This window comes from Toxorhynchites rutilus, chromosome 1 (assembly GCF_029784135.1).
Source record: "Toxorhynchites rutilus septentrionalis strain SRP chromosome 1, ASM2978413v1, whole genome shotgun sequence".
NCBI classification, from domain to species: Eukaryota; Metazoa; Arthropoda; class Insecta; order Diptera; family Culicidae; genus Toxorhynchites; species Toxorhynchites rutilus.
In genome coordinates, this window is record NC_073744.1 from 113,053,246 (window position 1) to 113,079,494 (window position 26,249).

A 26,249-nucleotide genomic window follows, 5' to 3' on the forward strand; every position below is an offset into this window, starting at 1 on the left:
CTTTCGCGTCTAACTACCGACTCTCTTTTATTTTTCTGATTCCTCTTAACGAAACCTACTTTGTTTATAATGCACAAAACGAACTTACGATAAGCTCCCCGCTATCGTAACACCAAAACATAAACAAAAATTCCTATCTTAAAACTAGACCTATGAATCACACGATCCACAAACAAGGATCGTGCGGGAGGGATGTATTTATTTAGGCCCGGCATCGACCGGCCTTATCATAAAACTGACTCACACGATCCTCAATAAGGATCGTGCGATAAAGATGTTTTTTTGTTTATTCAGGATTAACAAGACCTATCTATTTATGACTAACACAATCCTCAATATGGATCGTGCAAGAGAGATCTATTTATTTAGGTTCGAGCCTATTGATAATTTTGGGTATACAAAACCCGTCTGGTTTTTTGATTACTGCAAACTAACATCAATTCAGTTATGGTTCTTATAAACAAATAAGCACACACTGGAACATCATCGATCTTATTGTAGTAGATGTTTTCACAGTTTGAGCTTTATTGAATACACACATCATTAAAGCTCGCGAAAGGGGCATTCGTAGCCACATTGGTTGCGCTTTCGCTTACTGAGCGATCGATCGTGAGTTCAAAACTCAGGACCCTCAACCCATCTTTGTGTTGTTACAGAATAACATGAGAGAGAGGAGCCAGCTCGCGTTTGTTGTGATCACCCTTATGTCAGCGCGAACCAGTCACGGTGAACCAAGGGGAAGTATTGAAATATGGAGAAAATTTAAATTTGGCATTTTTTTGCATGACATTTTATGTGAACTTAATTTTGACGTCGGACTACATTTCTATACTGGAGTGTAAGTTCAAAGCTTCGAGAACGAGGGGGTTACATTACAGAAACAGGATTTTGAGCATTAATACCGGATGAAAGAAATGGTATGTTAACCGCTTCATTCAAAAGATAAAATTTTTACGCGTTATATGTAACTTTGGATAACTTATTGATCCAAAAACTTGTTTCATTAACCCAAAAATTACTTTGAAAGCAAACAAAAATCTGTATACAGGGCGGACTCGATTATATACAGTCTTGGATTTCTTTTCACTGTATAAAATCGAAACCTGTATATAACGAGTCAAAAAAAAAATTTTTTATTCGTTTTTTATGCAAAAAATTATGCGTTTTTTGAATATGAAAGAAGAATTTAATTTTCGATTCATCCCCTTGAAGCTAGAAAGCACTTTCTCACACGAAAAAAAGGTTTTATCCAGAATCTCTCAGGAGGTGATAGATAATCATATTTGTTGGAAAAAATCCATCTACGCATATGTTCAAATTTCAACAATGACAGAGTTATAGAACATTTTTTCTGTTACGAACTCTGTTGCCTCAAACTGGCTCTACATTAAAAAGTACGCTATGGAAAACGATTCTGTTGATTCCATTCAAAAGATGGGAAAATTTAGTACAGGATACAGTAGTGGAACATCTGAATTAGTGGAAGCGGAATTGAAAACTTAAAAGCTAGTAATTTTTATTGTGTTATAATTAACTTTATCCTAAAACTTCATATAACCGCTCTACAATTTGCAGCCTGCCAACAATAGCCAACTTCTATCTTTCTTAATATCGCTGCAATATGAACGATATGAAAAATTCCTGGTGAAAATTCAAGCAAAATCTTAGAAAATCACGTTTTTTACCGCACTGTACACATAAAAGCCACTTGAATTTCACTTTAACATTGAAAGGTTACATTTTTCCTTGAAACAAGTCATATTAGGAATGTTAAAAAAAATTCTCCAATCTGTATATAATCAAGTCCAAAATTGTATAGAATCGAATTATATATAATGGAGTCTGTATATAATCGAGTCCGACCTGTATAAGCAGGTGCCAGCTCAAAAATCCACTCAATTATAATTGTACAGCGGATGGATCATGTTATCGCTGCTTTAGATTGATATGGCGAAGCTAATTACATCACACACAAAAAGGAGAAAGACTCTTGACCCCTTTAGTTTTGTGGACGAGACTGATTGGTTCACCTTCACTATCGATCGATTCGATTGGACCTGCAATGATACTACTAACTTGATTAGCGACCTGCTTGTCAAATTTGAAATTTGCATATGAAAGGTCCACCAGAGATTAGCAAGAAACGGCAAAGATGTCGAGAGACTGGTAGTATAACTCTCATCTTCATCCGAATCGTGATCACTACCTATCAAAAATGCAGACACAGTTGGTACTGCATCCTTTTTAGTCAACCTATTATTATTTCCATCGGACACAAACAAAACAAAACTTTCCTCAAAATGCACCTGGGAGAAGTCAATGTTGACTTTTTTCATTGAGAGATTAGCACTTATTTTATATATTCCACAAACGCTGAATATTCACATTGCATAGGAGAGTATCCAATCATCGCCCACATTGCAAAAATCGATTCACTGAGGTTGCAGCAATAAATCAACCTGGACCTAGTGAAATTTTGTGAAATTATATATTTTTTTGCTCTCGCATCCTGGCACCTAATCTTCGCTGTACCTAATCAAATGAAATTACACCGAATCGCAAAAGGTAATCACTAATCGAAACTGTCCAAAGGTTGCCAAAAATTTAAATATTCATATTTATATACAGTGCAGATGTAATGTAGACAAACTCAATGCGCAAACCATTATCAAAGCAGTGGAGCAATAAAACTTCCGAATTAACTCTCAGCCTTAACATTAGCATGCTGATTGTTTGGTGCCTAGAGCAACCCTAAAACATTGAACTCATTGAATATCAAATTAGTTTTTCAGTATGATTACAGCAAAACTTCATCCCAAATGCTCTCAAAAACATCATTCCCAGATAAATAATCCACAAATTCGTCTATTTGTCTGTTGTCTGTCGTTGGACGGCAAAAGTAAACCGAACCGAACTGGTTATGTTTTGGCAGCGCAGTGATAGCAACCGAGCAAAACGAATGTTCCTTTTGTTTTCAATCGAAGAAAACAGCTCTCGCCGTTGGAAAATGCCAGCTTGACTATTAACTCGGAAACAATGAAAGAATTCGCGAAAACTGAATGAACGATCGGAAAAAATCACAAATGAGCCCAAAACGCCCATAATTCACACGAGATCTCTACTGGCACACAAATCATGAAAAAAAGTTTGCTAATTATTTCGGATATTCTTTTAGAAATCATCGAAATTATTCTTTAGGACCGTATATCGCAATTTTCAGAAGTAAAAAAAAAATTGTTTGACTGGGCCGATGCTGCTGGAAGCCATGATGTGGGCTGCCCTGGTACATCTTTTATTATTTCCTACATGATCAGTGTTCAAATTTTCGTTTTACCCCCCATATATTCCTGTTAGGCGAATTCCTACGTCAAAAATCAAATCGGGGATAAAAACGCACAAATATACTCACAAACAAAGATTCACGTCAAGTTTGAACACTTTTCTCATAAATGGATGACAACAACTAGCTTGATTGAAATTGTCCGATTTTAATTTTCTTGATGAGAGAGTGTAAAAAGAATAAGACAAAAACAAACTATTTGTCATTCAGCTGGCTCCTCTCTCTCAGAGAATAACTACGTCCACGCAACAATCATCAGCGATGAAGATCGGCCCACGGTCGAATGAAGATCGATGCATCCATACAACTGCTCTGCCCTGCAAGAAACATCGGGCTCTTGTGCTATAAATAACATAACAATCATCTTATCAACTATCAGCGCTGTCCGGTGGTCCAATTGAATAATGGAAAAACAGAGGGAATACTCTTACGCTTGAAAATGGCTACTATGTAATGTACAATTAAGAAGATACGATAAAACATGTAACATGTACACGATTAAAATCCGGCTGTGTTACAACTAAAATGCTAATGAGTCTAAATAAATGAACGAGAATAATGCCATCGTAGTAGCACAGTAATACGCGTCGCTAAGGATTATTATTGGTTGCTAAGAGATTTTCATTCCATTGCAAGCATATAAGTGAACAAGTCGTTTTATCCGTTTGCTCTGCAGTAGGTTATGGGCCCAGACAAATGACCATAATCGGAAGTTTTTTTTTTTTTTTTTTTTCTCTATTATAGTGATTTTCAGCACATTTCGGCTGGTTCGTCACTTTTACTTCCATTTTTGGAAGAATGTCGGGAGTGAGAATTGAACTCGTGATCTCTGCGTGAGAGGTATGGATGTTACCACTACGCCAGATCGCCTCCCACATAATCGGAAGTTCGGAAGCACATATGAAGCAACGGGCATTGGTGCTGGAAGCGGCCGATGCGCGAGCTGCCTGGAAGAAGCTCGAAACGGCATTCCCGGACAGCGGTCTGAATCGCAAGATTGGATTGCTACGAAAAGACACATCGATATGTCTGTAAAGATCGAACGGGGTGCAATAATTTGCAGTGACGAAGATGCTTTGTATGTCAAGCAGGGTTCCAGATGGTTCAAGCCAACTTCGGTGAAAGTGATGGTCGACGAGAAAACGTGCTTCATGTGTTGAAACCGGATCATTTGTGTCTGGAGTGTCCGGAGAAGCATCAGCAACCGAAGCCTAGGAAGAACAAGGGTCTGTGGTCCATTTTCGCAATGGCAGACGTGATCACCAGTGAATGATATTTTGATTCGGGAGCCACACTTGCCACATGGCACGGACGTAACAGAAGTTTGTGAACAAAGAGAAGGTGAACCATGATGTCGAAACGGCGAACAACACCAGCATGAAGGCCGTAGTGAAATGTACCGTCTTGTTGAACAGCGACGATGGTCAAATCGATGTCAGCGGAGTATTGAAGGTTCCGGAACTAGCTACCACCAAGGACAAATGTGAAGTTCGGGATGAAGGTGACGACCTGGTTTTCACCGGTGTCGGGGAAGGTGGCCTGTACAAAGTCAATTTGTAGGAGAAGTCACTGCTAGTAAGCGGAATTGAACTTTGGCATCGACGTATTGGACATCTCCTCGAAGGTGGGCTGAAGAAACTAAAACGGATTGCGGAAGGAATAGATTTTCAAGCAGGAACGTTGAAGAGTTGTAATGCCTGTCTGGAGGACAAACATGCGAGGCGTAATAAGCTGAAAATCTTGCATACAGACAATCGATACGAATATGTGAATGTAGATTTGCGGAACCTGTTGGAGTCGAACGGAATTCGACACCAAACCACGTGCCCGTATATGCCTGAGCAGAAAGGGGCGGCCGAGACGCATGCTCATCGATGCAAAACTTGGAAAGGAGTTTTGGGCAGAAGCTATTTCAACTGCTGCTCACGTGGTGAATCGTTTTCCTACACGTTCCCTGAGCAACAAAACGCCGGAAGGGGCATGGACTAAGAAAAAGTCGAATCTGGGACATCTTAAGATTTTTGGTTCAAGAGTGATGACCCTGATTCCAGGCGAAATAGAAAATATTAGATCCCAAATCCGAGAGGGGTATTTTCGTTGGTTGTTGTGAAGACACGGAAGGCCATCGGGTGTATGGTTCTGAGAAGGGCTGTTTCCGCATCAGCCGAGACGTCGTAGTTCTGGAGGATGGTGTCGTTATTCGTGAGGGGGAACAACCAGTGAAACCGGTGGATTTTTTTGGAATTTATTGAGATAAATTCCGTAACCCTCCTGCGTGTGGTACAGTCGAACCTGCTGATGGTGCTGCAGTTATCGGTGGTAATCGTGAGGATATCGAGCTAGCGGAGGAAGCGATCGGTGTCGATAGTTCGTTCAGCGAGGATGCAGTTACAGATCATGCGTTCCCACCGCAACTAAATAGACCAGCTGATGAAATGCATCAGAAGTTGAGGCAAAGCGGTCGGAAGCGCCGTTGTCCAGACAAGCACAGTGATTTTGTTAGTTACTGTTCATTTCCTGGCGGTGTTCTTACTACTCAGTTATTTTCAAACACGACGAGAGATGAGGATATAATAGCAGCGGAAAACAGAAAAGTGAATGGTAAGTAGGCGCTGTATGGACTGAAGCAGTCTAGCCATGTATGGAACGTTTAATTGAATGAGTGCTGCATGAGCATGTCTGAAACGGTTGAGTGTAGATTTGTGCTTGTACTGGTGTGTTCACGGAGATAAGATGATGTTTGTGGCCATCTACGTGGACGATTTCTTGATTTTCACAAACGATCGGAAGCTAGAGAAGCTGAAGGCTCGTCTGCACAGACGGTTCCAAATGGAAGACCTCGTAGAGGCGCAACACTGTCTCGGGATCATAATGGCAAGGAAGCGTGTAGAAAGCAAGCTGGGGTTGGATCAACAAGTCTATATCGAAGACATCATCGATCGTTTCGGTTTAGCAGAGGCTCAATCAGTTTTACACCAATAGATCCTAACATCAAGCTGGACAAGTCGATGTACAGTGCCGATCCTGGCCGTCCTCATTGGAAAGCAGTGAAGATAATCCGGTACCTACAAGGTACAACCACGGAGAGATTAGAGTAACAGCGGAGCGGAGCTCCCGATTGGGGAGGAATTGCGGATGACCGGGAATCAACGACCGTTTACGTTTTTTTGATGCAGGGAGGAGCGATCTCATGGAGTGTCAAGAAGCAGCCTACCACAGCCCTCTCGTCCTGCGAAGCGGAGTACATGGCTTTGTCTCGCACAATGCTATAAGCTAAGCTATGTGGTGGTGCAATTTGCAGTTGCAGTATTTCGAGGCAAGACCGATTTCTGTACGTTGCGATAACCAGTCGGATCTTATAACCCCCGGATCAGGCACGTTTGTATACGGTACCGTTTCGTGCATGATAACCTGCAAAATAAGCTATACGAAATGTCTTATTCCGTTCATTAAGGTTCGCAAAGATACGGTGATTTGGCAAACTGCCACTTCAATCCAGAGGTGTTTGAGTGGTACCATGATAATAGGGTCGATTACATTGAAAAAGACCTCAAACCTCCCAATTGCCCCAATTCCGCCCAATCGAAAAATATTGGCGGAAACTGTCATGTGTAAGAATCGGTAATAATCGGAAACCATCTCGACCTGTTTGAACATGAATGCACTAAATGTTGTCATTTGTGTCACTCCTATTGAGTCAGAACCAATCCATTTTGATCTGAGGATGGTCATTGAGATTTGGCACACATTACGTTCTGTACTGTAAGTCCGAAGGTGATTATCTATCTTCGGGTAGAGAAAAGTGTGCAGCTTTTGAAGGAGAAAGCAAATCAGTAGCTCCGATCACAAATGGTACCGACTGTGGCATCAACAACCTGCTTATGACTACTTCCAGTGCATTCTTTTCCAAACATCGTTGCAACCTTAGTTAACTTTAACCGCATGCTTTCATTGAATTGTGGAACGAACTAGAGAAAAGTGATCGTTCTTGACGGTTTCCTAAAAAGCTCGCATTAATTGCTTCGCCGCCAGTTGCTCCCCTGACGGACCATGGCAAATTAGGATACCGACTGCATTCCTGTTCACATTATAGTCCAAAAATTTTCGATAGGATTCAAGTCTGAGCTCTGAGGAGACAATTCGAGAGGTTTTATGCGACGAGAATGGAAATAGGCCTTCGTTTTTTTTTGGCTGTATGTTTAGGCTCAACTTCTTGTTGAAATTTAAAATCGGATTCCAGCTGAGCTTTCCGCACAGATTCCGACAAATTCTCCTTGAGGGTGTCAAGGTAGACGTCGGCAGTCATTGTACCGATGATTCGAAAAAGGTTTCCCGCTCCAGACCAGGAGAAGCACCCCCACACCATCACGTTGCTCGCAAATAACGATCCTGTAAGCCTTTTTTATCCCTCTGCCACACCCGTTCAAGTCGCGCTTTCTCGAACTGCTCCGACTGATCCTGAACTTCTCAGCGACCTTCCGTTGGGACGCTCGGTTCAAATGATATTGTACTACAAGATTTCGGGCTTGTGTACATTGTATCTTCAGATACGGGAGAAAACACGTCTGGTTTGTTCAGTGGTGGAGATAAAAGAGTTTTATTTATTGTAATCTGTTTGACAGGTCTCTTACATAGGCGTTACCTGCGTTACTTGTTTATACAATAATGTGTGTATTTCTATTATGTAGGGCTGGACGTAACAACCGTTCCCCTTTTGAAATTTTACAATAATTGTATTAAAACATAACATTTATACAATTCAAGATTAATTATTGGAAACTAATGATCAATCTCATGGATTTTTTTATTTCCGATACGTTTTACTGATTTCTAACGCCGTTGATTTTTCCTCGGCTCTTTCTCCGTGATGAACATTCGTATTCGAAGTCTCAATGTTCAATGGGGTGTCGCGTACGTATCTAGCAGATTTCTAGAAACTCCGTCGTATAAACTTTTCTTTTTCTCGAATATCTGACCATAGCCAGATCATCTTCGGGAATTTGCCCTAGGATGTTTTCCTTCAAGTCGATTCCAGCTTCGTGCTTCATTTGAGTTGGTTCCAGAACTTCCACGCTCCTCTCCTGCCTGCTCGGTTGCATAATAATGTTCGATCTAGTTATAGGGTGCTGCTCGTGGAAAATCCTAATTTGATTGCGATGGGCCATTATTGTCACGTTTCCAAGCAACACCGCTGAATCTTCCGGAACTTCATATTTCGAGATGCTTCTCGAAATTTCCTTCGTTTCCGACTCCTGTATTATTTGTCCACTTCCGACTCCGGGGTTATTCATCCCGTCTGCTCCTCCAAGCCGGAGAACACTCCAGATGCTGCTCCAATCCGGAGAATCACTCTAGATTCTGTTTTAAGCCGGAAAAGCTGTCCAAAAAGCGCTTCAGGTGCAAAAAAACGCACCTAACAAAATGGCTGCTGCCAAGCAAACCACGGGTGCAGGAAAAAAATCTTGCAGTGGCCACTATTTCTTTAGCCTAATAATCACTTTGACTTATTTTCCACTTCACTTTTTGCAACAACAAAAATTGCAAATTTTCCTCGTCGCCACTATTGTATCTTCGGATATGTGAGCAGAAAACACGAGGTCTGTTCAGTGATGAAGATAAAAGAGATATATTTATTACTAGCTGACCCGACGAACATCGTCCCGCCCAAAATAGATTTTTGATTTGAATACTTTAAACATCCACGTTTTCTTACTAAGTGAACGTTAGTGAGTCCAATCACTGAACTCATCATTGATTGATTACCCTTTGACCCTTTACAATTTCCTTTCACTATAAATTGTCTGGTACTTCTACAAAAATTCGTCCTTATAATATAACATTATTTTCAGACACAATTCTCGTTCAAGATTCTTCAAGCATTTGAAAATAACATATTCCTCCGTTGCATTGAATACATGTTTGATACAGAGAATATTACAAAATAAAGACAGCTCAAATCGGACCAATCCTTCTTCGGGCTTAGGGCACAGCAAAACATTTGACTTTCCATTTTTGTTTATATAGATAGAAGATATAGGAATGCGTTATTCCGTCTGAAAATCCTTTCCCACTTTCGAACAAAAATCTATTTCGTTAGCGCCATCATCAAATGGACTAACAACGCTTAGCTAATTGTAGAACATATGGGAATTCAATTTGACGAATTTTCCGATTTTTCTCTCCGCTATATTGGTCTACGGGAAGAGACGAATACAACGAAATATAGATGACTTAAATTGAACCATTCCTTCCTCGGGTTTTGCGCTTACCAACACATTTGGCCTTCCATTTTTATATTCATAAGATATGGAAATGCGTTATTTCGCCTGAAAACCCATTTCCACTTACGAACAAAGATCAATTATATATTATATTCGATAGCGCAAATATCGAATGGACTAACAACGCTTATTATGATGTAATTTTCGAACATGTGGGAATTCTATTTTTCGAATTTTCCGACATTCCTTCAGGATTTTCCGAAAATTTTCCGATTTTTCTCTCCACTATATTGATCTACGGGAAGAGACGAATACAACAAAATACAGGAGGCTAAAATCGGACCATCCCTTCTTCGGATTTTCCGCTTACCAACAGATTTTTATTTGTAAAGATAATCGGTTTGACAGACCTGTTACACAGGCGTTACCTGTGTTGCTTGTTTATTAAGCTTAATACAATAAGGTGTGTTTTTCAATTTATGTAGGGCTGGACCTAACAGTAATCAAATTTGCTTTTCACCCATGCTCCTTTTCACTGATGTACCCTTTGTGTAAGTGACTTTCTGCTCGAATAGCTTTGTGAAAAATCAAACGCGCCAAAACAAATGTAAACAATGTCGGAAGACCCCTGAAATGTCAAACCATTAATCAACGAGGGACTTTGCGATGGATTTTCAGTCTACATTGAGTCTTTAGCATTTTTATCGCACTGGGCTTTCATTTTTGTCATTCCTTTTTCCGGAATAATATTAATGTATCCAATGAAACACATTGCAAATGGCTAAATATCGAACAAAATACACCCAACACAAGAAAAAGAATGTTGTACAGGTCTGACTCGATTATCCGGAGTATTATTTTTTTTTCACTCCGGATGATCGAGTCATAAAAAAACGAATTTTCTCTCGGTAAACGTAATATAATTATGATTTGAACTTATTTATTAAACGTTTTATCTAGGTTGACCCATCTGTATGTTTGTGAATTTGGAACTTTGTAACTTCGTAACTTTGTCTGTAGCGCTGTACCACATCAATAGAAATTTAACCCTCTTCTTGTTGACCGATTGATCTGAAATTTGGAACAAATCTTTATCTCTGGTGTCATTATAAACTGCGTATTCCATGATCTTGAAAATCCAAGATGCCGGCCGCTACCAAATGGTGGATTACATATTTTTTCAGAACCGCTTCAATGTGAGTAAGGGCTGGACTAGTAGAACACAGTCATGTATGAAAAATGTAAATCCAAGATGGCGGCCACTACAAAATGGCGGATAAAGTATTTTTTTGGAACCCCAATTTATAAAGGTGTATAAAAGGGAGTATATTGAAAAAATTGCATGTGACTGTCATTTATGCCAGTCTCTGTATCACGTATATTTGGACGAAAGTCAAATGTTTCAACCTAATCTTCGCTTCAAGGCGTCCAATTTCAATTAGCAAGATTATATATCAACACATCCATAATTACATGGATATTTATTTCAATCCTCCCAATGCTTATTTGAGAGGAATTGACAGCAGCATCCATGCTCCAATAAATTTTTAATCTGTCACTATGGTTTGAAAAGTTCGGGGCTTTAAACAGTTCCATCACAAAAGGATGTTAGAAGTCTATTTCCACTGCTCCATCTCGTGTCCGGATCAAAAACGACCTGTGGTTACTCCTCATCAGGTATGGGCAAAATCGCATCGATATTCGTTCAACAACACTCATTCACAGATAAAACTCACCCTTCTATTCTCCGTTTATGCCTCACTTGATTTGAGACAGAAAACATTCACCTCTCACCTTAGCAAAGTTCATTTTCGAGTTTAACGGAACAATACTGTGTCTATTCCGCTCATCTATTCTCAGAGAATTTTGCATTCTCTCATTTGCCTCTCGGAATTACGTTAGATGGTGAGAGAATCAAATTGGAAACTATTGCTTAAGTCAGCGAGTGTATCTGTAAAATCATTCGTTTTTCATTCATATAGCAATCATATAACAATCGCAGCAGCAAAATACAGGTAAATAGCTGAAATCGAGTTGTTTCCGGTACACTATTGCAATGACATTTTTTTTGTTTCTAGTATGAAACGATCTTAGCCAACGCAAAAGACCATATTAACGCAAGTTGTTGGTGATTCATGGAGATTCATGTGCATTGCCGATAATAAATGCACTTGAATGCTGACAAGGAAGAGTGTAGAAGGGAAAATAAAATCATACATACACTCAGATTGAGTCTATTTTGACTCACTCGTTATTTTGTTTCGTACGATCCTTCCAAAGGAGTATTCATGCATCGAATGTTGATTTCCACTCTTTGTTTTGATATGTTCACTCTCAGTCCCGAATGCAGATGGTCGGAGAATGAAAAATGATTCATCGTGCAATCTCACGATTGCCTGCTGCATTCTCTTCGCCATGATTATTCCAAGCAGATACAAGAGTGATTTATAATTAGGTGTGCAGAAATGAGCGAATGAAATATTCGTTCACTTCGAGAATCGTTTGACTTTTTTGGCAATTTTAAACTTCTAGAACCTCACAGAAATATTATTTTATTTGCTTGTTTATTTGTTCCGAGAATTAATCTCAACGTATTAATTTTCATGTTCCAAAATATCTAGAAGTATCCTATCGTGTTGTCCGGTTCATCATCACACACTCAAGTATGATGAAACGGTGTCAGTTTCTAGGTGAAAAAAGTCATTATTTATACCAAGAAAGGACGAAAAACTACCCTGCGCAGAAATGAAAAAAGATATTTTCGTCAGGAAATAAATAAAATGGAAAGATAAAAGACATCGAAACGAATCGAGGCCTCCCGTCTGACGAGATTTTGCTTTATACCCGTTTGTTGACAAAGTAAATTGAATTTAATAAAATGAAATTGAGAACAGGTGACTCACAGCAGACGAAAACAACCCACGGACCCACAACCCACCTGGCTGACTGGCTGGCTGGGTGGTGTTAGAAACGTGGCAAGTAAATCTCGTCTGCTCTGTGCTGCGAAACGTTATCTCTGACAGTAAAATGATGTGTATAGAGGAATGAAAATGGAATTTCGTTCAAATCTGACTGTGTGTCGCACTGAGACACTTTCCGATTGGAGCGCGGTAAGAAAAAAAATAAAAATTGATTGAAACTTTTTTCATTATCTCGGCATTGTGTAATAAAAAGATTGTTTTGCCAACTTTGTGCAGTTTAAGCTTCCCGGCTGTCAGTTGAAGATACCACCATCCTCTGCAAGTTTCGTGTCTTTGGCATTCCTCACGTTTCCGCAGGAACCGTTTGCAATTCTTCCTGCCACAGAGAATGATATTTTTGTTCGGATCTGTGTATCAGCATATTTTCTTCTCCCGCATCCGGTTGCACAGTGGAAAGGAAAGTTAGATTGTGTCGATACATCATGCGTTCGGTTGGGATCTGTTCCATAAATAAAGCTCGATTGCGCCATCGTTTAACGCATCGATGGATCCGTCCTACTAGCGGAAGTTGTGGGTGAAATTTACTTTTGCAACTGATTGATGGGCTTCGAAAGTGGTTCGAATTGAAACCAATTTGTTGGGACAGGTCAGGACTGTCGAAGGGGATCGATAGGGCGCACTAACGATTATTCCTTGTTATTGCGTGTAAATTCGGAAACGGTCTCAATTGATACTCTGATTTATTTCCTCTAACATTTTGCCGTTAAATTAGTTGAATGACCCGATTCGATGAAGTTTTTTGACGAAAAACTACGGTTTTCATTAAGGGTGCCAAATTAGAAAACAGGTCACGTTTTTATGAAATAAAGTTAACGTTAATAACTATTTCTGCTGCGAACAGATTCTAACGATTTGCATATCAATCGAAATTCTCGATTCTCGAAAAAAAAGATTTGTTTGATATGCTATAAATTACAATCACATAGTTCGTAAATGGTTTAAATTAATGAAAACTGGAAGCATTTCGATTTTCCCATACATTTATTCTGCCGATTTGTGTGCTAACCCTACCCGTACCATCAATAACGAGCAACTAATTCAGTCGTTTCTACCCGTTTTCAACTAATTTGGTATGAATAAGCCATCCCGATTTAATATCACAACATTCTTCGTGGGGACACGGACTGGACAACATCGTTGCTGGACGAGCTGGACGGCGAGGGATCGAGTGCCTTTCTCAAGGCAATGAGGGTGGAGGTGTAGTGCAGGAGTAAAATAAAGTTTGACAAGGGCCTACACACATACACACACTCTTTACAGATGCACGGGCCGAAGGTTGTGCAGTCCACTGATTATTCAACAAGAGCCAAAGGTTGTACCGCTCATGACAACTCTACACGAGCTGATGATTGCGCCGGCTAGTGACCATTCTATCCTGGATTCCTCGAGTCGAGAAAGACGCACCACGCTAGATATGGGGTACAGACTAGGGGGGCGTTGCTGATTAATGGTCAGCTGCATCCCAATACGAAGTATCCCGTGAGAACACTTGTAATACCAACCTCGAGCCGACCGGTTACACATTACTAACATAGTCTAAGCAAACATTGTCAAAATATTGAACTCCCGGCCCCGTTAGGCTGACGCCATATGAGCCTTAATAAAATATATATTTTGGATAAAAAAGGGCCTTTTTCAAGGCTAGAGATGAATGAACTGAAAAAAAAATTTAAATCTCTGTAAGTTTTGCCTGCCTGATATCACAATCTCCATCTAGCAGGCAAAACTCATAAAACGATGCATTTGTCAAAGCAATAACTGGGTCTTGTATAGAACATTTCCAAACTGGCCGTCGATTTGCTATGCGATCGTTATGTCATGAAATATGCATAATCCAAAATGAAAGGATAATTTTTCATTCAATTTCCAGATGGAATAAGTACACTTCTGAAATGAAGTCAAGAACTCAAACTAACATGATTGTATAAATGTATTATATGTGATATCAACACATTTCATTGCAAGAAAAAATCCTGAACTAAAATTGTGTTTGTAAATAATTTTAAACCCATTTATTTTTATTCGATTGGCGTTTGGACTCACAATTAGTAAAGCTCAAGATCAATCTTTTAAGTTGTGTAGTTTATGTTCAGATATGGATTGTTCCTCACCTGGTCGACTTTACATTACAAGCTTCCGTGTTGGCAAACTAGATAGCCTACATATCATCGCTGATAATGGAAAAACAAAAAAAAAACTTGTTTACTCAAAAGTATTTCAAAATAAAATGAAACATGTGCTTTGTCATGCTACTCATTTCTCTACCGTACAACAACAATAAGCCACAGCAAAGCTGGTACAGTAGGGTACAGCTAATAAGATTTGGGGTAGGGGTATGAAAATGTCCACGCTTGTCTACGGAGGGGGAAGGGGGAAGCCTAAAATCCTGCTTTTCCTGTCCACGTGGTATGTGGACAGCCCCATACTAGAAGATTGATTTTTGTTATCCGTTAACATTTCTGAACTGATTTCAATTTTCTTTCCAAGAAAAACTTGAACTGTACACTCAATTTCGCTACGGCTGAATTGAAGACTCGTTTTAATTATTCGTTTCTCCGATCTCATCGGCAACTCACTCGGGGTGCCGCAGAGAAGTGTCTTAGGGCCCATTTTGTTTATTTTATATATAAATGATCTGTTACATTAATTTGTTCGCGGATGATACTGTCCTGTTCATCGCAGCTAAGGATATAAAAGAAACCGCGGAGCACATAGACGAAGATTTGCATTCTCTGGCTCAGTGGCTTAAATTTAAGCAATTAAAGTTAAATGTTGGCAAAACAAAATACATGCTCATTTCTGCAGCAAACTTCAATATTGACGTAAATTTTGAAATAGATGGTGAGACAATAGAACGCGTAAAAGAAATCAAATACTTAGGAGTTATTATTGATGACAAGTTAACTTTCAAGTCTCACATTAATAATGTCATCAAAAAGATTGCCAAGAAGTACGGCGTTTTGTGTCGTTTGAAGAGAGAGAGTTGACAATAAACAGTAAAATCAATTGTATAAATCATTGATTTCACCGCACATAGATTTTTGCTCGTCGATCCTATCGATCCTAATAATACACAATTAACGAGATTGCAGCGTTTACAAAATAAAGTAATGCGTTTGATTTTAAGATGTAGTAGATACACTTCCTCTAGTTTGATGTTGGACGCGCTACAGTGGCTATCTGTGAAGCAGAGAATCTATTACTTGATAATGGTGTTCATCTTCAAAATTTTAAACGATATACTGCCTCGATATTTGTGTGATCGAATTGAAAGAGGAAATTGATGTTCATAGATACAATACAAGAAACGCGGATGATGCAAGAACACCCAACTTTATGTTTAGTAGGTCGCAGAATTCGTTGTTATATAAAGGTAGATTTTTTTTCAATTCGATGCCCAGAGAAATTAAACGTGCGGCAACAATGGCAGAGTTTAAGAAAATGTGTATTTCGCACGTAAAATCTGTTTTGTAAACTGGTTTTATCAATTTTTTCTAAATAATTCATTTATGTTTCCAATTGATTAAAATTTATAAAATTCATTTACAGGTTTAACTACCATGTTCGTACTGATGATGATGAATTTTTGTTTGTTTGTTCTGTTAATGTATATTGTAAAAAAAAATTTGCGTTGTCTACGGAAGTTGGATCCAAGCGCGCGTTTGATGAGCCTGGATTATGTTAAGTGAACACTGGCAGAACACTGATACCTAATGAAATTTTTATGTGGGGTCCGAAGTGGAAACTGGAATGGGAATAGCTCAATCAGAATTGTCGTAAACTATCTTTTTATCGGATGGTTATATCGAGTATTTCTGAATTGTGGCAGATCTCTATCATGTTCTAAGTAGACACTTTTAGATATTGGGTTCAATTCCCAATCTGTCAAGGATCTTCCCGGGTTGGAAATTTTCTTGACATGCCTTGAAAAAAAACTTTAGGCCTGAAGTTGAGATTATTATTATGTTAATGTCGATACAGATAGGACCATTGTTTTTCTTTTGCAGTTTTTGCCTATTTATAATGTTCGATTGATAGAAAGTCATGCCAGTAACAGAGTCAGTTCGCTTTGATTTTGGTTTTATAATACTGTTCTCTTAATTGGGTTAAACATTAATATTATCTATTAGATAAATCGGCCAGTTCAAACCTTTGTAGGGGTATGAGGTGGGTCATCTTCATCTTTCTTTCTAAAGATTTTTTGTTTGTTTTTTAAACATGAAGTAGAAATATGACCATTTCAATTTTTTTCTTATCACTACATGAGAGTGAAAAGGATCAGTTTTACGATGAATATGAGTCGCTTTTAATTATTTACTTTTGTACCCCGAAAAACTCAACAATAACAAACCAACACGGAGTGTATACTTGATTTTGCGATTGACTGTACATCAAATCCATAACACTTTTTTCTCTTTTTCATTCCAGGTATGCTTCTGGACATTTTTTAACAGGTAAAGCATCTATTTCAAACGTGTGATATACACTTCGATTATACAGCCATTCCATGCCAAAACGATGAAGTGGCTCTCAGATTTTCGTGAAAGTTGGTTGTTTTGTTCCTTATTGCAAAATATTGGACTGTTTTTTATATTTTTCGTGAGAGGGGCCATTTCCATTTTAGGATGGTCATAAAAATCCATTTCCAAAAATGTCTTCTTCAAAAATTGATAACATTAAAAACTACTGGGACGATTGAGATAATCGACAAACCAAAATGAAGCCGATTAGATAGCCTTCTTGTGTTACACTCGCAAGAATTTGAGTTTTTCTCGTAATTATTGATTCTATTAGTTGTTCATTATTTTTTAGTTTATAATATAACTGAGTTCCAGACTAAAAGTCCATGTGGAGCTTTAGGAAGATTCTTGAAACGCTGCTAAAGCAAGTTCACTTTTTTTTCAACCATGGACAACATTTCAATGTTTCAATTTTAATAAATCAGATCTTCTTCAAGTATGTTTGTGTTTTCCTGACAACTTGAAAAATAAATTCCAAAATTTGAGTTGCCATCCGTTGAGCCCCGACCGAAATAGGGGACCGACAATGAACTTTTCGTCTGGCCCGTGTCGGTCCCAGCGAATCAATAGGGGACTTTTCTAAATATCATTTTCGACACTCTCCGAACGAAAAGTCTACTGTCGAGACATAATTTTTCTTCGCTCCACGTCAGCTGGTGTGCAATTCGAAAATCGGCGAAAAAGTGATCTTTCCAAAATGGAAAAAGCATTGAAAACATTGTGTGTTTTTTTGCAAGTGACGTTCATATTTCTGAAGGAAAAGTTGTGCGCGTTTATTCACGATTAATTATAATACGGACGGGATTTTGTTATCGTGTGTTCTTTTTCCTCCATTTTAATACGAAGTGTGTGTGTTTGTGTGCCGCAGTGAATGTATCACCGAGGGAGAATCTGCAGGCGTTAAGGTAATATTATATTATCAGGCACGTAGCGTAACCGGCACGGCACGTTTCATGCAAGACAAATATTATTGCGTGTGTTTCAAATGTGTATGCGTATATATATAGCGGAACGGCTCCGGACATACGCAGCGCGTTTCAGACAAATGCATGAAGGAATTCTCGAAAAGAATATTTTGCCGGTGCCGGGCACGAACTACACGGGCGAGTAGCACCATACATACAAATCAAACGTCGAAGTTCGTGGTATGGGTACGTTCGTCGCTCTTCGGTACGACATCGGTTCAATCACCAGTAGCATTTCTCCGCTCCGTCTGCGCTGCCGGTCCGTACAGAGAAGTTGCTATGCCTGATGATATGAATACATCATGTATTTGTCTGCCGGTGTCGGTACGTGCCGTTTACGCTACGTGCTGGATAATATAAAACCGCCTTTATGCGATGGCCACATCGCGGGCTAAGTTTTTTTTAATTTCTATTCTCTTAAGCAGTATTTCAGATGAAAGTTTGGAAGCGATATGAGGTGCAAGTCTCTTTGATTCTCGCGTACCACGGTCTCTCTGCTCTTAAAGGTCACACGCTGTTATGTGCGGTGACGTTCCTAATTGTGTGTATGTGTAGAGAGGGTATTTGTTTTGTTGAGCTAAGTGGAACTGTTTTTCTCAAAGTCTCTCTTCTCTCCTCCAGCAAGGTTCTCTTCTCTCTCACACATACATCATACTGGTTTCATTTGATTTGCATTGGCAGCCGTACCGCTGCAATTCTGTGTATTCGTCTACTTTTCACAATTGCATTCGATTCGGTCGCATTTTCGTACATAGGTGCATCGAATCTTTGAGTGCCATTTCGCGGTGGGGACGAGATGATTTGTATGCAAGGTTAAATACACTTCGTCTTGTTTTCGCCGTTGGGTGGCGTTCATGGTCAGGCCCACGGTTTAATTATGTTAGAGATTTTAAATTTCAGAATTTTTCAGAAGACTCTAATTTCAGTTTTCATTTGGAGTGAGTTAGTTAGTTGAAAGCATTTATATATTTATATTAGTTTTTTGGTTCCTGGTTTTTCAATTCCAGGCACTAGATTGAGTTTATAAACTCAGATTAGAGGTTCTTCATCCGTTGTTGAGTAGTAAAATGAAAATATGTACAGTTTGGTTTCGGATGTTTTACAAAATGTGACTACTTTCTAGTCGGATTGCTGAGTATTTCTTATTTATACAATAAATATCTTTGGAAGCTGGGACCGACACTGATGTTGTGCGGACGCTCTTGATGTGCACCGAATGGAGAGCGCGGCGGGAGAAAGTCGGGGTAACGTGTTGAAATCTAAATGTTAAAAGTTCAAAAAACCAAAAATAAAAATAATTAAAATTCTAAAAATCTAAGAATCAAAAAATTAAAATCTGAAAATCTGAGAATTTCAAAAAAAAAATTTAAAATTCTAAAATTGTTTAAATTTGAAAACTTTAAAATTGAAAAATTTTAAAAATTGAAAATTAAAAGTTAAAAAATTTAAATATTAAAAAAATCTAATTTAAGATTTTAGAATCACATCATTTATCACAGTGAATCCTGATTTTTTCTTAACCATTCCCACTAACAACTATCTCTTCCATGATAAACGCTAGAGAACCACGCTATAGCGGCGATCCTTCTGGCCTTCGGGTGGCGAATATCATACTAACATTCCTTCCCTTCCCCTGGTGACTGTAAGGACGTGGCCGGCGTCGTTATTGACCATTTAAAGCTCGAATCACCGAAAATTGCACAACGAGAATGATTTGCTAGTCCCAAGCGTCATTCTGTGTGTTCTTTGTGCAATTTAGTTGATTCAGGTCAATCACGGAGAGCAACTACGAATTGTACAGTCTACCCAAGCTCAAGCTCTCCGAACGAAAAGTCTACTGTCGGTCCAGTGAGATCGGGGAAAAAAGACGGAAAATTCAGGGTCAGTCCCCAGGGACCGTCGCGGGGCTTAACGTGTTAATGATACTGATGGTTCAATGTTAATGATACTGCACCCAGTTGGAAGAAAAATCGTTTTCTTTCAAAAACCCATTACTTTATTATTTTATTTTATTATAATGCTCCCTAGATTCAACCAATCAACCACTTCCTCGAGAACGAAATCACACACAATGTTTGATTCGAACGACACAAAATTATCGATAAAGTGGAAGCATCCTAAACCGATTTAACAGTATAAAGCATCCTCACTTCCCTAATGGCACAATGTGTGTCGTGCGGATGCAAATCGAACAGACCAAATTCAACACAGCAAATTCAAAATATCTCATGCGCCGCCTAAATGCGTCTGCAAGAACTCCCTTCGTTCCGATCCGGATCCGCAGACTCGGTTTGGCGCAATGGGAGTAAGAAATGGCGGCATCAAATGTATGCAAATTGAATCCGGGAAATATATAACACAAAGAACATGGCATTTCCATGTGGCAAATATACGTGCAAATTATAAGCACGCAGTGGGACCGACGATGTTTTGAATATTGAATATCAGCTTGGGATTTTCATGTAAATTACAAGTTATGCCTTACAGAGTTCCACTCCCAGTTGGGGTTGTCGCGTCAGTGGAACTGAATTTAATATCCCGATTCCGACAGCGAAATAAAAAACGGGAAGTGGAGAATATTCTTCGTTTTCGTAGGGACATAAGCCGTTTGCGTTAAGCATCATTCTGTACTGGTTTTGCATGCTTTCGGCAAATATAAATAGAACCCATTTCAAAACAGTACAACCGCAAATAAAATATGTCGTGTTTGGGATTAAGTCCGGAAAACAAACGAACCATGTCCTTTAACTTGGAGATTTTTTCTGCCTGGGACGACGGACAGGTGGTATAAATTATCCTGGATGGGAACGGGGCGAGGGGGTGTTGAAAGTGTCTCCGGAAGTAACTCCATAATTTGAGGGATTTGCGCGCCATTCAGACGGCAAAAAGAGTTTTAATTCCAGAATATTAGCTATCATTTTGCCTTCATTTACCTTCCGTTGCGGAGCTCCATATTTAAGTTGGCCAGAAAGAGTTAGAGAAATAACGATGATAAATTATTAACGGGTGGTCCTCCCAGAGCCGTGAAAAACGAACCCCTGCCAGAAGAGGATTTAGCAGAAAAAATATACACAAGCATAACGACGAACGATGAAAAGGACGTCCAGAAGGGAAGTACCGAGCCGAGTGAGTGTTGACCGATCTCCTTTCCGGTAAATGGCTGTTTCTGACACATAGACCCTTTTTAGCATAATTCACCGGTTTGATTCATGCTTTTAAATATTTCAGGCGATCAAATGTACTCAGCTGAAAAGTAACTGACGCGCGGTAGTTTTGTCCTCAGCAATGCACAATCTTCTCGATTGGTACAGTTTATCATCAGTGAAAATTGTCTCCAATTTTCTTCAAATTCACGTCAAAGTCGTCAAATCTTAGAAAAGCAAATGTCTGTTGATGATACATCACGAATGTCCGTTAAATGATAAATAAAAAAATCGTAATAATCCACCTGGCAGTGATATTGTGCTTTTCAGCAGTATGAACGGACAGACCCTCAACTATTTTGCTTTTGGTTCCAGTCACCTTCTAAACAGTCCACCTTTGGCGATTTGATTTCCGTTTATAGGCGCTGGGCATTCCTCAGGAATAGATTAAACAGACTTTTCACAGTCCATCTCACCCCCCCTGGCAACTGTCCGAACAATTTAAATTTTCCACTCACAAATGAATTAACAGAGAAGCGATAGGTATGCACGGAAAAGTTATTTAATTTTTGAGTAGAAAAATTTAAATTATTGAAATAATTGTACTGGTGGGGTAAAACGGACAGTTGCCAGTGGGAGTGAGATGAACTGTGTGTTTAATCTATTCCTAAGGAATACCCTGCGTCTATAAATGGAAACCAAATCGCCAAATATGGACTGGTTAGAAGCAAACAGGAACCAAAAGCAAAATAGTCGAGGGTATGTCCATTTTTACTGCTGAAAAGCACGATATCACTTCTAGGTGGATTAATTCAATTTTTTCATCATTTAACGGACATTCGTGATGAGTTCAGATCTTGGTTGAATAGAATTATTCCTCTCGCGATCGATAAACCTCTACGCTTCATATATTACAAACCTGTCCATATTACACCCACTACATGTCCATTATACCTGCATCGACAAAAATGTTGTACTTTTCGGTATGTTTTAATTTTAGTAAAAAACATTGAAAACACTTTTTTGTAAAATATTTGGCCAATTAGGTAGAAAAACAGTATATTGAATTGCAAGAAACTGCATCAAAGTTTTGGGAAACATGAGTTTCAAAAGATTAAGTGCACCCGTGGCCGAGTGGTTAGCGTCTCACATTATCATGCCGAGTGTTCGGGTTCGATTTCCGTTCTGGCCGGGAGATTTTTCGTCAAAAGAAATTTCCTTCGACTTGCACTGTGGTCACGCGTATTCTAGAGCTTGCCCCTAGGAATACATTCAAGGCGTGTTATTTGACTTAAGAAATCTCAACTAAGCATTAATAAATGACGCTACTTAGTGCATACATTGAGACGGCAAAAGTTCCACAGGGAACGTTAACGCCATTCAAGAAGAAGAGTTTCAAAAGATATAATTGAAATTCTTCTTAACGTGTCCGTGTTACTCCCTCCTCCCCTACATGAAAATAGCTATGTTTATAGTGTTTTCAATAGTATGCTTTCGAAGTAGTTCTTGAGCTAATGAAACATTTTTTGGATCAAAAAGTAACAATAACTCGTACACATTTTATCCTTCGAATGGAGTAATTCCCTTACCATCTCGTTCAACCGACAAAGAGATACACTCTGTCCAACTTCTATAAGACCACCCTGTTTCTATTTCGTTGCAACACAAACAGTTAGAATTTCAATAAGATACATTCATACTTTGTTGAATGCTTATAATGAAGTATATTTAACGTCAATTTCACTCAATAGAGTTGTTTTATTTATTGTGCTTAAATATAATAATTTCAGCTGTCCAGATTATATAAGACCATTTCAAAATTCATGGAATGTGAATGTGAATTTTTTGTGACGATATCGACGCAAAAACGGTAGGAGAGAGGATTCCAGAACTTGTTTTTAATTCTTTAATTATTTGAGACCTATCTTGAGCTTTCTGGTGCTCCCGTGGCCGAGTGGTTAGCGTCCCACACTATCATGCCGAGTGTTCGGGTTCGATTCCCGTTCTGGTCGGGAATCTTTCGCCAAAGAAAATTCTTCCGGCTTGCACTGTGACCACAGCGTATTCTAGAGCTTGCCACTCCAGAGTACATTCAAGGCGTGTTATTCGGCATAGCAATCTCAACCAAGTACTACTTATAAAAGTGACACAAGTAGTGCTAAGTTGAGAAGGCAAAAGTTCCACTGGAACGTTAGTACCATCCAAGAAGAAGAAGATGTTGAGCTTTCCGGTTGCACAGAATCCCGAAACCATGCACGAGCCTCCACCAAAATTTCTTGTTGAAAAATGCCTTCTCCCATAAATCACGCCAATACCCGTTGAAACTATGAAGACCATCCAAATTGAACTATTTTTCGTCAGTGAAGATAATCTATACATTGAAAAACTTTTCGTTATGGTATATAGCAAAATGTATTCTTTTGGAAACATTCTTTATCACAATATACCATGTCCCATTGTCGGTTCATGTGAGCTTTGGCAAAACTCAGACGTCTTTCGATGTGAGATGGTATAAGATGAGGAGCTTTTAAACCATCTTTATGTGAGGATTTTTACCAAAACTTGACGAATTGTCATTCGAGTAACATTTAAATTGAAATATTGCTTTATTTGCATAAGCGATTTTCGGGTATTCGAAGCTGTTCTAACTATTCATTGCTTATCCCGGTCAGAGAGCTTCAATTTTCGTGGATCTCTCTCCTCCTTACCGTATCTTTGAGTATCTGATACCAACATTTTCTTAGTGAAACTTGATTTGTCTTTCTTCTTTCTCCGTGAGCACTTTTCCCTTCGTCATTTTTATTGATCAAAACAACTAAAACACTGAAAAACTGTAACTGGTCTTATAGAAACTAGACACTTGAAAAATACAAAAACATTCGTTTACGCTTAGCGCTTGGACACACACATATGAAAATCATGCAGTGTATGGTAGTCACCAATACCTACGCACTAGAATATAATTTGAAGTATTGTTTGTTTACAATAACACAAAGCAGCAAGATCATCTCCTGGTCTTATAGAAGTTGAACAGAGTTTATTAATGCTCAAAGTCTTGTTCATCCAACGTAACGCTCTCGTTTTTGTAGCTTCGAACTTACACCGCAGTATAGAAATGAAAGACGTTGTCCTACGTCAAAACAGATGAAGAGAGTCAATGTTAGAACAAAGATTGTTATTCTTGAATTGTGACAATATGCAATTGGAAAAACAAATTTGGATGATACTGGTTTACAGGATTGAACTTAATTTAGATATTGGAATTGATTAAACTACACCCAGTTTTTTTCACGCGGGGGATACGTACCTCGTAAAAAAAACAGCGTTAAAAACCGCGTTAATTGGAAAATCCGCGTAAAAAAACCACGTTAATTCGAAAATCCGCGTAAAAAATCGCGTTAATTGGAAAATCCGCGTAAAAAAACCATGTCACCTAATGATAGATATCAATTGGGACTATCTTTACGTAGAACGGAAGTGAAAAGCTGAGTGTTGCTCGCTTCCGAAAACCCGTAGTTTTTTTCTAGCAAATTCGTTGGTTACTGGTAGCTATAGTTCGGTTTTCCTCACGAATGAGATCATCTGCTGTTGCTAGAAGATTCCCTACTAATTTGTACACTCTTCTGCCGAGCTTCTCCAGAGCTAAGTAGACAGGGAAAGACATTCACGAATCGCTGCCCGTGAAAACCCCGTCCCGTTGTACCACCCGGCGGGCTCCCTGTTACCCAACACCTAAAATCCACCTGAGAATCGTGATAAGGTGCGGCACTAAGCGCTGAGCTCCATTACAAGCACTAATTACCGTAATTTGCTCTGAGGGAACATTAGAGAAAAATGTGAGCTAAGGGGGAGATACCTCGTAAAAAAACCGCGTTAATTGGAAAATCCGCGTAAAAAAACCTCGTAAAAAACCGCGCAAAAAAAACTGCGTGAAAAAAATGAGTTGCGGTTATATCTATGATATGACCGCAAGGTTGACCTGGGACTGCCTTAACTTTCACAATTCACAATAATTTGTTTGTTTTGATTAAATTTTTGGCCGAAACAATTTCCGAATTCAATTGAATTCAATATATCTGCTTTGTGAGTAAAAAGATTGAACAAATGCCATGTAAGGTCAATTCATGAATTGTGATAGATTATGTTCTTCGTTACAAACTAATTTCATTTCACGTTTGGTATTATACCTAGGACAAAATATGTGAACGGAAGAATTATCAAACGATTATTTTATTTTACGTTTCCCTCTGAAGTTTGCATCTACCCCCGACTTGCATGAAGTTGCAAAGTCAATTTCCCCACACTCCATGGATTTCAGGTCTGTGTTAGGGAAACACATTTCAGTCGGAATAAAAATACACCCGACTTACATGTATTTCCGATGCCGACTTCCCTCAGGCACCTTGGTTTTGAAATCACATTTCGGGAACACATTTCGGTGGGAGCAAAAGCTCTCCCTAGTTTCATGTATTCACAATGCCGATTTCTCAAACGCTGCTTGGTTTTGAAGTCTGTGTTAGGGAACACATCTCGGCGAGAACAAAAATCCCCCTACTTTCATGTATTTGCAATGCCGATTTCTTCAAGACTGCTTTGTGTTGATGGCTGTGTTGGGGAAACCGTGAATCGGGCCAATCAAAACGAGGAAGTTAGAGCGTTTAGATAATGAACAGAACATTTTACAGTTATTCAATTGTTTATTTAATGAAAAATTATAGGAGGTTGTGTCAGGATACGACCGCATTGTTGACGTAGAACTACACTGTTATTTTATATGAGTCGAAACAACTGCTTAGTAGAACAATCTCTGAAATGGGTTTTTTATTGTAAAATCAGTTGACTAAAGTGGATTATTCATTCTTGCCCTCGCAAAACAATACACTAGCTGATCGTATGTCGCAATTTATTTCATGTCAATGCATTGAAAATTTACCTCGAACGCTCTTCCTGTGACCTTTTTCGCAATAGACATAGACTCGGTTACAGTCGGTTATATATATGTTGCACCAGCACCATTATTCCACATCTCATAACTACATCAATATATCTTTGGCACCGCATGGAAACAACAACAATGAC

At 38.9% G+C, this 26,249-nt stretch overlaps 1 protein-coding gene across 2 annotated transcripts in view; it reads left to right on the top strand.

Moving 5' to 3' along the window:
- Positions 1-26,249, top strand: part of LOC129779994 (uncharacterized) — a 161,171-nt gene that overhangs the window by 32,033 nt on the left and 102,889 nt on the right. Inside the window, exon 1 of one of the 2 annotated variants that reach the window (XM_055787942.1) lies at positions 16,971-16,996. The exons of the other annotated variant lie outside the window; for it this stretch is intronic. The gene's annotated coding sequence lies outside the window, so the exon portion shown is untranslated. Of the gene's footprint in view, positions 1-16,970; positions 16,997-26,249 lie in introns of those variants that run through there. 2 annotated transcript variants of the gene reach the window in all.